The following is a 13,613-nucleotide window of genomic DNA, read 5'->3' on the forward strand; positions in this document are numbered from 1 at the left end:
ATCACTATACCAGTTGACAAATCTACTACTCTTGCTCGAAAATCAACTTATAATTTTTTTAAAAGCCGGTGTTTTGATGGTGTTATGAATTCAGTAGCATTTCCTTTGGATTTGATTAAGTTAGACAACGCATTGGCTGAGAACATAAAGTGAGACATAATCAAATGTTTACTACGCTATGGATTCACTATGGAATTACCGACCAAGGTCTTTGTCAGTTTTTGAAGTGATGGTGCAAATGTCATGCTAGGAGTCAAAGCTGGGGTGAGCAAACTCCTACAAAAAGACTTCCCAAATCTCACACTGTAGCATTGCCTTAACCATAGACTTGAACTGGCCGTTGATCAAGCACCAATATTCCTGGGGGTACAAACGATTTCAGAGAATTTTTAGACAGCTTATACTCGCTTTACAGTCAGTCACCAAAAAATGCCTGTGAGCTCAGTGCACATGCCAACAAACTGCATAACATACTTAAAAAAATCAGCAGAGTTTTCAGTGTATGATGGGTAGATTCAACTTGGAGACCTGTCAATGCAGGCTGGCAGACTTACCCAGTATTAGCTAAACGTTTTGAGAGAGCCTCACAAAACCAGTCAAGAGATAGAAGGGAATGAACAAAACTCCAAGGTCTCCTTCGAGACTGTGTTCGGTCAACTTTGTAAAAAATATGTTAGATGTCCTGGCTGAGCTCATGAATTTGTCTGAACTCTTACAAGACCGAGACCTGATGATCCCAAAAGCAGACAACCTGATGAAAACTTATTTGCAGAGAATCAAGAGCCTACATAGAATCCCTGGACTGCACACTGAACAGGCATAGCGACCCAAAGAGGCTATGATGTTCAAGAACACAAGGTTGACAGGCACTGGGAAAAGTCCCACAATTAAGCCATCACAATTCATTTAGGCTGTTGTTGACAACATGAGGTTCAAGTTATACACCACCACCGCTAACAAGGCTAATCAAAGCACAGCAGAAAGCAGTGAAACTGCTGACCACAACCTGAGTGTTGCCCCCAGCCCTGTCATCCGGCGGGGCTGTACAGACCCCAGACAGGACACACAGCTGTGTGTACGGGCTGGGGTGGTACAGCGGCGCTGGAGAAGCTGCCGGTATGGGGCGCTGGCTCCTGGGAGTGGCGATCCCACTTTCTGCTCTTTTCACCGCTGCGGTTCCTGGGAGAGTCCTGCAGGTCAGGGGACACTGATTTCTATCCGCGGATATCCACATCCACAGGTATAAGTTTGTATCCACACAGGGCTCTAGTCTCGGAACATTTTTTGAGGGGGAGTGGGGTCGGTACCATACCGGTAAGAGTTAAAATCTACTTGCACCACTGCTTGTTACCCATTGAAGTGGGCCAAATTGACAATTGGTTTACAGTTACAGGCAGGCCACTATTGGGGTTTCTTGGGTCCAAATTTTGGGGTAACACCATAGGGGGACACATCTCAAAGAACCATCATTACTGCACAAGGTAAATAACTTCCTCTTTCAGAGCACGTAGAACTAGAACATTTAAGTGACTTTCACAAAAAACATTATAAAAGGTTGAATAACAGGCAGTTCTGCAGTAGCCAAATAAAGGTCATATGCAACAGCTGTAAGAAATCTAGCTCTGATATGCTACTGTACATATCAAAATGCCTGTCAACAAGTTAGAACTTTAAATGCCAGTGCCACTGAATCATAGTTGCATGTTGTGAAACAAAGGAGAAAATATGAACAGATTATTAAAATTTTTCAAAATAGCACAGTTCTCTTGCATGTTTATTTTTGGTGGGCAAGAATTACGTATTTCAGCAGTTTTGCTCCTAACATGTATTGTACAACTTTAATACCCATAAATATGAAGAGAATAACCTGAATTCACAGAACTAAAGTTCCTATAACCTAAAGCAGGTTCCTCAAAGATGTGAGAGTTTTGATCTTGAAGAGTATCCTTTCCAAAGCACAGCTATGAAATACCGAACTCAGGCATACAGTACTTTGATAGACTACCAAGCCTGTTCCATCCAGCATGGATTCTTTTAAGAGAAGAGCCCCTGGTGGTATCTGATAGTCAGGTTGCAACACAAGCATCTCCTATAGATAGGTATTTACCTTTTCATCTCCTGGTATCCATGAACCAAATTCATACACCCTCAATGCAAACTGAACCTTCTTACCCCAAGGATGAATTGGCACTTTATAGCTAATAACTCTAGCAGATGGAACCAGCTTTTCAAGGAATTGCTACAGAAACCTTGCTGTTGCCTTTTCATAAGGGAACAGAAAGGGAAATGTGAGGAGTCAGAGTAATTTAAAAATACAAATTAATTTCCCAAGGTATTTTTGCTGATGCTACTGCATGAATCAAACAGGAAGTAAAAGGAAAAGCAGTGAGAATGAGAAAATAATCTAAGAGGAAAGAAGAAGAAAAAAGAGAATTAAGAAATAGAAAAGACAGAAATAAGAATATGGTCACTAGTGGTGGACCAGATTCTGATCACAGTAATGTTGGTGTAAAGTCAGTGGAGTTACTCTAGATTTATATTGTTGTGACTAAGATCAGAAACTGACCTATGGAGTTTACAAACAAGGAATATGGTAGCATTTGAGTTTGTGTGTGTGTCATGTCAGGAAAATAGGCAGAAAAACAAAATGAAAATGAGGGAAAATAATCTTTTCTTAAAGGAAAACTAATTCAATTTTCATACTGTTCATGCTTTGTAAGTCGGTTATCTCTAGCTCATATTAACATATTTTTCAGGTGTTCATGTCATTCAGAAGAGTAAAATCATTTCCCCCAAGTTATGTTGCTTTATGCTGTCATCTTCTAGTTTTAACAGTAGGAGGGTTTTTATTCATCAATGGCAACATTATAAATGGCCTCTGTTTTGTGCCCATGCATCCATTTGAGAGTGCAAATGGGTATCTACACATACATAATTATCTGTTTTGCATCTAACTTACAATTTGCACATGGGAATACCTATTGGCATGTATAAATGGAGGTCTTTGCATGCATAAGACTGAGACCTTTTGAGAATTTGGCCCCAAGAGACCTGCAAAATAAGCAGGTGTGAGGATAAGTAAATAAGGCGTAAATCAGTGCAGTACCCTCAAGTATCACTGACATCCTGGCAGGTAAGTGGCCACCATGTCACTTGATCTTTACGCAGCACAAATGCCGTGTTGCAGAATTCTTAAGCTTAAAGTGAAAAGTGATCCGCAGATAAGGAGATACAGGGGAAAACTGATCATGCATTAATGGGACCAGTGACTATATTAAGGTCCAATAGATGACAAGCCACAAGGCTAGAAATCAATAGTATATATGGTGCCATTGTGACACTTCCCAGTGAGTACCCAAGGGAATGGGGCATCTTGCTACCACCTGCCCATAGCATGAAGAAGCGTTGTCTGTGCCTGCCGGGGGTCAGCTCCCCAACTCCACAGGCAACACAAGCAATGCCCCTGTAGACCTCACAGGCCCTGTTGTCTCTCTGTTGGTTAGTGATAGGCATACACCAACCCTTCAGATCTCCAAGTGTCTCCCTGGAGTGTGCAGCCCCTGTTCCACTGGACACATGCTGTATTCACAGATTTGCCAGTTCCAAAGAAGCACTATACCCCAGTTTACCATTTCCATCACGGATCACCATGCCGCTTAACACACAGCACTTAGATATGTTTATAGTGAAAACAAGTAAAAGTTCATTTAACAAAGTATAGAGATTCAAGTAATAGCAACTAGAAGTATTGGAAGCAAATTGTTACATATAACATCAGAAGCTATCTTCTAGAATTTAGCCTTATTTAACTTGATAGTTTCTTGTCTTATAGAGCAATGTTCACCCAAAGTCCTTCCAGCATTTTACAGCCAGGCTTGGTTGTGACCTTCCATTCATGAGACAAGTCATGCTGTCAGCTTGCCTCCTCGGTGGAAAATCCTGAGCATCTGCACCCCCAGACATATCAGAACAATCCACTGGCATTATTCATAAGCAGTGCACACACACCCGCTCCCCACCCCCTGCATTTTTTTTCCTGTATATCTCTTTCTTGTAGATTTCACAATTGCTTGATCAGCATCTGGCTCAGTATGCAAATAGATATACACTTGGGGACACAATACACAGTGACCAGACAGGGAGATATTGTCTGCTACCCCCTGTCTGAAAGGAACCTCTCCAAGACATTTCACCTCCGGGTTACCTTCCTTAAGAACATAATTTTCAGTATAGGCACATAACTCCTTAGATATTATCCGTACATACATTCTGCAATGATTATGATGACCAGTGGGCTACTGGGTCTTGCTAGAGAGACCTCTCATGCCACCTCTTAGTGAATTATTATGCATATATCCAACCCAGGAGATCCCTTTAAAACAATATGCACCCCCTGTGCCCTCTGCCAGTTGGCACCAAGAGGTTCCTCGGTTACAGCCATTCCAGAGTCCCCATTCTCAGCTGCCTAGTAGGTTGTCAACATCCCAAGACCTGACCAAGCTGGAAATGCCATCTTTCCAGTGCTAGCCAGCATTCACTTTTAGCCCTAGTGGCTGGTGAGACTTTTGGTGCAGCCTCCCATTACTAATGGTATAATAAGCAACCTTGGTAGGGGGGAGTGGGTGTGACTTGTTCTGAGAACCAGCAAAAAAAGTAGAAAATTAAACTGGGGGAGGACACACACACACAAAAAGAGGGTTTTTTGTATAACTCACCGTGACCCTGACTTTGGGCCTATTCCTAAGAGACAGAGAGCACCTTGCAGCTTGGGTTGGTTTCCCTGCCCCCAAAGCTGTGATGCGCTAAGAGGAGAGGGGCTTCCAAAGCCCTCTGCTAAAATCCCACCAACAAATTGAAGAATGGGTTGGGGTGATTTTTGAGGGCGTTCACCCCCTCTGGACACTACTGAGTCACCCAGTTCAGAGATGATTCCTATCCCTGGATCTCATAGGAATTGTTCTGAGCAGAGAAATATTTTATCTTTGAAGCTGCACCACGTCGGGTATTTTCCAAAACTCTTCCTGGGGCAGCCTTCCAGTACAAGGTCTCCATCCAGCTCACTTTCCCTAAGCAGATCACTTCTCAGAGTCTATCAATACACACTCAGTATATTTTTCAGGAACACAGCATAAATGTTTCCAGCTGAGTACACTTAACACAAGTTTGTTCACTGAGTGTTTTGTATGAGCCATTTTGTTTACACAGGGAAACGGATTCCTCCATCTCTCATCTTCTCATCTCCCAGTTGATCGCAATCTCTGGCGGTGCAGCAGGGCTGCTGCTAAGGCAGGCTCCTTGCCTGCTCCGGCCCTACGTCACTCCTGGAGGCAGCCAGCGTGGCCCAGGGGGCAAGGGTCTGCCTCTGTGTGCCGCTCCTGCCTGCAAGCACCGCCTCTGCAGCTCCCATTGGCCGGGAATGTGGAGCTGTGACCGACGGGAGCTGTGGGGATAGTGCTTGCAGAGAGGGTCAGCATGCGGAGCCACATACCTCCTGCCCTCCCACCCAACAGGGGCTGCAGGGGCGCTTTGGCCCCTTCTGGGAGCAGTGTGGGGCCAGGATAGGCAGGGAGCCTGCCTTAGTGGCAGCCACACTGCATCACTAACTGGGAGTCACCAGAGGTAAGTGCTGCCCTGAGCCCCCCTCCCAGAGCCAGCATCCCATACCCCCTCCTGCACCCCAGCCCTGACTCCCCTCTCAGAGTCAGCATCCTGTACCCCCTCCTTCACACCAACACTCTGCCCCAGCCCCAAACCCCCTCCTGCACCCAAATGCCCTCCCAGAGCTTGCACTCCTCATCCCCTCCTGCACCCTAATCCTCTGCCCCAGGGTCAGCCCAGAGCCCTCTCCCACACTGCGAACCCCTCCTGAACCCCAACCCCCTACCCCAGCCTGGTGAAAGTGAGTGAGGGTCGGGGAGAGGGAGCGACAGGGGACAGAGGATGGACTGAGCAGGGCAGGGCTTTGGGGAAGGGGCGGGGTGTAAAAAGGTTGGAGGCCATTGCTCTATAGTGAGTTAGAACTTCTACTTCAGCATCCCCAGCAAACTTCGGGCACTTAATAAATAATCATAATTTCCAACTTCTCCCCAAACCAATTTGGCTGTAGAGGTATTCAAAAAAAGTTGTAATTATTTTACGCAATGGTGAAGCATTTTTACACCCTCTTCAGATTCAAGTTATTGAACCGTCTTTGAGCAACCCTTTGTGCAGAGACCATGCCTGGAAAATTTCAGTGCAGAACTTGAAAGTTTCTAAAAGTTCTAAGTTGCTGAAAACAGAGGATTAGATAGAAACATTTCTGTAACCTGAATATTGGTGGACAGTCGCTCCTGTTAAAATGCATCTGATTTTCACCAACCAAGGCTTTGATTCAGCTCCTATTGAAGGCAATGGAAAGACATCTCCATTGACTTCAGTTGAAGCTAGATTCCAACTCCAGATTAGTTTTTGTCCCTCTACAACCATACCTCTTGAACCTGCTTTTCCTGTACAATAATGCATGTTACAATTGCCATCATATTATGGAGGGAGCGCTGTGCAGAGATATACCACTGTACCATTCAACACTAAATTAGGCCTACTCGCAGCCTGTGCTGGTGTCTCTAATGGAAACCGCTATCAATTCTGTGAGCACGCATGGCATAAATTTGATGGGTGTGCATTTGACAATGACTTTGTTTTGTCATTTCTTGGGACACTATTGAAAATGACATTCATTGTAATGAGTTTGTCCTGGTGTACGTAATTAGAAACACTGTGCTTTAATTAAGAGTTTGTTTTCCAGCCTGTAGGGTTCTATTTTGATAAGACTTTGTCATGTAAATCCTAAATGAAGTTGAAGAAGTCGAACGCTGCATGACATGCCTGCTGGGTAATGATTAAAGACAAGGTGAGGTAGGATATCATAAAGGGCCAGATGTCTTTTTGCGTATTAGTTATTTACCCTATGCTTTTATGTATTTTCTATTACATTATCATTAGTGTGGAGTCTGCAGTTCTGTTACTGAATAATCTGATGCTAAATGGTTTTACACAAAACCAGTAAGTTCATTTTTTACCTTTGAAGATCATTCTCCATAATCATCCTCTTCCCCCGATATACTCTGTGCATGTGTATATGCATGTATGAGTGTTACACATATATCAGTCAGCATAAAATAATGCTGTACATGCTCACATGCACAGTTTAATAGTTGTCCCTCTCTCTACTTGCAAACTTCAAATGCTGTCTTAAATGTATTAGAGGAATGGATTTGGAGGCATAGCTAGCACAAGGGAGACAGACATGGAAGTGTCGTTATGGATAATTAGGCTAGAAAGTAAACTGTTTACAATGGCTATAGCAGATGAAAGCTCCCCAGAAATCCATAACAGCCCAGGGATCAACACAGATATTTTTATAAAAGCCACACAAAAAGATAAGACCGAACAACAAAACTTCTTAACCTCTAACCTGAAGGCCATGGTGCTCCCATTTTGTTTGGGTGACATCTCTGGAACCTGCTAGACAGCTAATGCAGAGACTCAAACATGGCTGGATCCTGCAGTGTGCTGTGCTCCCTCCACAAGGCACTCAGCACCTCCCAAGAGGCGCTCAGCACCCTGCAGAATTGTTCCCCTAGTCCGGATGATTTTTTACAGTCATTCACAGACATGAAGGTTATCTTTAGCAGTGTGCTGCAATAGCCAAACTAGACAAAAGGTACAATATGCTGTCCAGAGTTATCACAGAATTAAATTGATACCACTCTATCCAATCTACTCACTAGTATGATCCACAGACAGCCACATTCTACAGACAGTGCCCCACCACCTCTGGAACAGATTCAACCCTCAGCCAGTTTTCTCTCCAGTTACAAGAAAAGGCCTTGCATATTATCCTTCACCTGTGGTCTAGAGACAACACCTAATCCTCATACCAAGATTCTCTCATTCTAAGACAGGAGCTGAGAACCCTGCTGTGGGAATGACCCCTGCCCCCGAAGTCAGGAATCTCTGCTGTTCAGATCCTCTAGTCTAGTGCAACCACCTCCCAGAGAAACTATTAACCTTGTAATACTGCTGTCCAGAGCCTGTATTTGGGAAATGTTCTATTTCCCCATACCACAACTTACATTCTCTTTTTTTCCTTCTTCAGATTTCTACACAACTGAAAGACTCTTCACCTTAAGAACGGTAAGTTAGTCTTCGGCACCAATCAACTCAGCACTAAACAAATTAACACTGATATTAAAAGACCACATGCCCAAATATGTGAATGCAGTGCTATGCCTTGAGAGAAAGCCTCTTGGAACCCACAGCCTTTCACATGGAGGATGGATCACCTTAACAGCAGCAGAATATATACCATTACCATAGAGAGATGAAACTAATTATTGAAAATATTGTCAGTAAAAATATGCTGGATCATTATGTCAATGAAGTTAGGCCAAAAATATTCAAAACCAGATGTCTAATGTTGGTTATATTTAGCCACCTAACTAAGTGACCTCATTTTCTGAGGTGCTGAGCAAATGAAGCTACCATTGACTTTAGCTGCTGATCTCTAAAGTTTCAAATTTGGTGAATGTTACTGCTGATGACCAAGACTGAAACTAACTGACTCATAACATGACTTTAATCAGTCAGCTAATGACATGGAATAGTTTGATGTGTGTAACAATTTAAAGGTGAGCAACTCATTTGTTTCTAGAGTCTAAAATACCAGTTCAGATGCAGAATAGGAGAAACAGGAAACAAAAAGTATCTTGCTGAGAGAATGACTAAGTATAACTATGTATGGAAACCACATGTATGAGGCTGTTGTTGACTTACATCTGTATTAGGGCCTTGACCTTTAGCATAATGCAAAAATAATTTTTCCATTAAGCTGTAACAACTCACAAAACCTTATGCCACAGCTTTTAGCATAGAATGAGAGTGGGCCATTGACCTATCTATGTTAGCAGAGAGTAAAGGTTAAAAGAAGTCGGTGGGGATGAAAACAAACATGTACCTATAATGCAGGCAAGAAGAATGACATAATACCATCACCTTCCTATGTGACCTTGAAAATCTGAGTGTCTTTTTACTGATATTTAATTAACGTTAGAGCTGTTTATCTTTACAGTGTCAATTTATAATGCACATACTGAGTGTAATAGCTGTTGCTACTTAGCAATCCATTTATACCTACATATGTAGGTTAAGGTCAGGCTTGACAAAGCCCTGGCTGGGATGATTTAACTGGGAATTGGTCCTGCTTCGAGCAGGGGGTTGGACTAGATGACCTTCAGGGGTCCCTTCCAACCCTGATATTCTATGATTCTATGATTCTATGTAAATATAGGGTAGCTCATAAATTACTGTAGATGGCTTTAGAAATAATAAACAGCATCAAATAACATTTATAAAATGACTGATTTTTTTATCGTGATTCAGTAATAATAAAACAATACCTTGCATTTTATTTTTACTTTGTATTTGAGGATCTTGGTGATTTTAAAGCCCTATGAGCACCACTGGGAAAGGCAAATGTAATGCCATATTACAAATTGGCAAACTGAGACACAGCAAGTCTGAGGTAGAGTTGGAGCCAGAGCCCCAGGAGGTCTGAATTTTGGGGTGGGATTTGCAAACGCACTCAGTTCTGGTCTGACTCTGCTTCCACTGAAGTCAAGTGCTCATCTCTGCTTGCACTGAAGTCCACACAATTGTATTCAGTGGGAACAGAACTAGGCCAATACTGAGCATTTGGAAAATCTCACTCATAGTCCCTTCCTTTAACCACTGGAATCCATTTCCTCCTAGTATAGGTGACACAATTCATTTTATTTTTTCTAGAAGAGGTAGAAATACTAATTTAACAGGGGAAATGAACATTTTATACTTTATGCAATAACCTTTGAGGAATTGCAAACTGACTTCTGTGGGATTACATCTTGGATGAATTTGCCCAAATGGTATTTGGTATGAGTTGCAGTAAGAAGCAGGTTTGATACAATAACCACAGCAATTAATACTGTGAACTGAGCTGTTTTCTATGGAGCAAAGGTACAGTAGTGCAAAAGTGTTTACAAATTAGTGTAAAACACAGGTTAAATTGTGGCACTGGGTCTCAGCATGAGCTCTAAAGCAATCGTTTAGGGAGCCACAATGTCTCCTGAGGTATGTCTACACTGCGGCTGGGAACGAGCCTCCCAGTCTGGGCAGACAGACTTACGCTAGCAGGCTTGAGCTTGCATGCTAAATATGCCTCATCACCTTTACTGAGAGTGCCATGCACACTCCTCTCTGCAGTTGGAAAGCCCACGTGGCAGTTACAGAGAAGTGCCTCCTTACTGTCCCTGTTGGGGCACTGCTGTACCTTAGGAGCAGTCATTGTACTCAAGGGAGTGCAAAGACTGCAACTGTGGCCAGTCCCTGCACAGCGGGGAGGGGTTCCAAAGAAAGGTGATGTCTTTGCACCATTCTTGTGCACCCATGCAAAGGCCAGCCACCATCTGGCTTCAAGAGAGGGGGTTTGGTGGTGTGAGGAGCTGCTGTACTGCCAATTCAGAGAGCACAGCTGTATTTTAATAACATTAATGCTGATGGAAGCCATTTCCTGATGGGCCTGAAAGCACTGTGATAGCAAATAGTGCAAAGGGGGCAGGAGAAGGTAGGAAGCATGTGAAACAGGAGAAACAAATTAACAAACTTTGATGCCTGTGATCCTACAGCCCTTACTCTGCATGATTCTGGGACTGCTTGTGTTTCTGGGCACAGTAGTGCTATTTAGTCTCTGGACTGCAGTGGGGACAGTGGATAGCTGGGAGGTCTTTGGGAGGAACAGTTTCTTCGGGAATTCTTTCCAGTAGGAGAGAGGAGAACATTTTCTATGACAATTGTTTGGGGGTGCAGCATACACCCTCCTCTGTGGCCAGCCAGCTCTGCTGTGAGTTCATGAAGTGAGTGGGCCATTGACCTATCTCCTTGCCTTCCCACTCCTTTTGAGGGGGGGTCTTTTGTCTTAGGAGGTGCATATGCAGTCCACTCCACTGGATGGAGTGAGCAGTCCTGTACACCAGGGATTGCAGGGACTGCAATAGTGTCCAGCTGCTGTACAGTGGTCAGGGAGGATTCCTTGTTCTCTCCCCCTCCTTTTGCACCCACAACAGCTGGGTCCTGAGGGGGTGGGGTTGGGTACAGCCTACAGGACCCTACACTTCTAACCAGCACGAGCCAAGTGCATATACTTTTAACCAGCGTGGAAGTTAATTCCCAGGCCAGGAGAAAGCAAAGAATAATTGTAGAAAATGTGTTCAATGAGGGTAACAGCCAATAAAGAAATAACCTAGGACCTTTTGAAATAGTATTTGTTTTCTGCAGCTGGCACGTGATCTGAAGAAAAACAAATCTTACATAATACTGCCTGGTAGGTGAAAGTTTTCTCATAAATCTGTCTTGATGCAAATTAGTTGCAATTTACTTTCCCTTCAGCTTCCGAGCTTGATAAATAGAACCAAACTGAAAGGGCAGCTATTAAAAGCAGACCTCAGACATTAACAAAAAAGTGCCATTTTCATCATTGAACTGCAGGAAATTACAAGCTATTTCATGAGCACTTTTAGGATTACATGCAACTCTGTGTTGTTAATGTTAACCTAGTTTTACACCCCCATGCTACCCTACTGCTTGTTCAGTGAGATGATGTGAAACACTTTCTACAGCACTTCTTCCTACACACTTTCAGATTTATTCTATCAGCATTGTAAAAATGATGATATGTATCTTTACATTACAGCCCACCAGTGTGTATCAGTATGATTACATAATGTTAAATGACAAATGGAAGTCTTAATCACTAAAAAAAAAAAAAATCTTTGAACTGTCATGTAATAAGGAGCTGCAATTTTAAAATCTTTATACTATTTTCATTCTTTAAACTCATCATTGTATTTTAAATTTACTGTCGTTATTTGAGTCTGAATATTTTGTACAATAAGATTAATAATTAGTACATGTATGTCACTTTCTATCTGAAAAGCTTTAGAACTTACATTGTAATTTCCAGTCTTGTTCCCTGCTCTAATAAGTTTACCTATGCCAGTAAAATGCTGTCACCCTCCAATTACAAAAGCGAACAAACAAGTACTAACAACAGCTAAGACAGGGGTGGCCAATCTGTGGCTCTGGAACCACATGCAGCTATTCAGAAGTTAATATGCGGCTCCTTGTATAGGCACCAACTCCAGGGCTGGAGCTACAGGTGCCAACTTTCCAATGTGCCGGGGGGTGCTCATTGCTCAACCTCTGGCTCTGCCACAGGCCCTGCCCCCACTCCACCCCTTCCCGCCCCCTCCCCTAAGCCTGCCATGCCCTCGCTCCTTCTCCCCCCACCCCCCGAGCCTTCTGCACACCACGAAACAGCTGATCAGGAGGTGCGGGGAGGGAGGGGTAGGTGCTGATTGGCGGGGCTGCTGGTGGGCAGGAGGCGCTGGGAGTGGGGGAGGGGAGAAGCTGATGATGTATTACTGTGGCTCTTTGGCAATGTACACTGGTAGATTCTGGCTCTTTCTCAGGCTCAGGCTGGCCACCCCTGAACTAAGGGCTTGTCTACACAGGGAGATTGAGTGGCATAATTATTCCAGAATAACCTTTCCAGAAGCTTCCCAATGTGGACACTCTATTCCAGAATAAAAGTGACTTTATTCTAGAATAAATGATCTGCTCATAAAGTTATCCTGGAATAGCTAAAATATACTATGGGATTGTCTGCACTACAAAATTAGTTTTGACTTATTAAAGTCAACCTGTAGCCTCTAGTTTTACAAAATCAATGGTGTATGTCTCCACTATGTACATTCCATCAGCGGAGCGCATCCCCACTACCATGAGTAGCATTGACTCACAGCGCGATGCACTGTGGGCAGCTATCCCACAGTTCCTGCTCCCGATTGGAATTCTGGGTTAGGCTCCCAATGCCTGATGGGACAAAAACATTTTTTGAGGTGTTTTGGGTACATATCGTCAGCCTCCTGTGATGCACTAGGCTCCTCCCTTCCTCCCTCCCTCCCTGAAAGCAATGGCAAACAATAATTTTTGTGCAGACGCCATAGCACAGCAAGCATGGACTGCGCTCAGCTGTACACTGTTGTTGTGAGCGTCACAAACCCCTCACGCATCGACCTGCGGTATTTGCAGAACATAGCCAGGAGCAGCCGTGCGGAAGAATGTGATGCCACACAAATAGCTGTGCTGGAAGCCATGGAATGGAGCAATTTGCACATACTGGCAGTGGCAGCCGGGCTTGTTGACACAGTGGAACGCCGCTTCTGGGCCAGGGAAACAAGCACAGACTGGTGGGACCGCGTCGTGATGCAGGTATGGGATGAGGAGCAGTGGCTGCATAACTTTCGAATGCCTAAGGCCACTCCCATGGAACTTTCCCCCATCAACTACAGTATGCACAGTGAATAAAGAGCCTCTTGAACTCAATTCATGCATTTTTATTATGCTAACAAACACTGAACAGATTGTAATGAATAGAAATGATAACCAGATAAGAGCCTGGTAACACAGGAAGGGTGGGGCAAGGACACATAGCTTATTAGAATTGCACTGTCTAGCAATCAAAGCTGTGGGAATGAGAG

Source organism: Caretta caretta, chromosome 2 (assembly GCF_965140235.1).
Source record: "Caretta caretta isolate rCarCar2 chromosome 2, rCarCar1.hap1, whole genome shotgun sequence".
Lineage (NCBI taxonomy): Eukaryota > Metazoa > Chordata > Testudines > Cheloniidae > Caretta > Caretta caretta.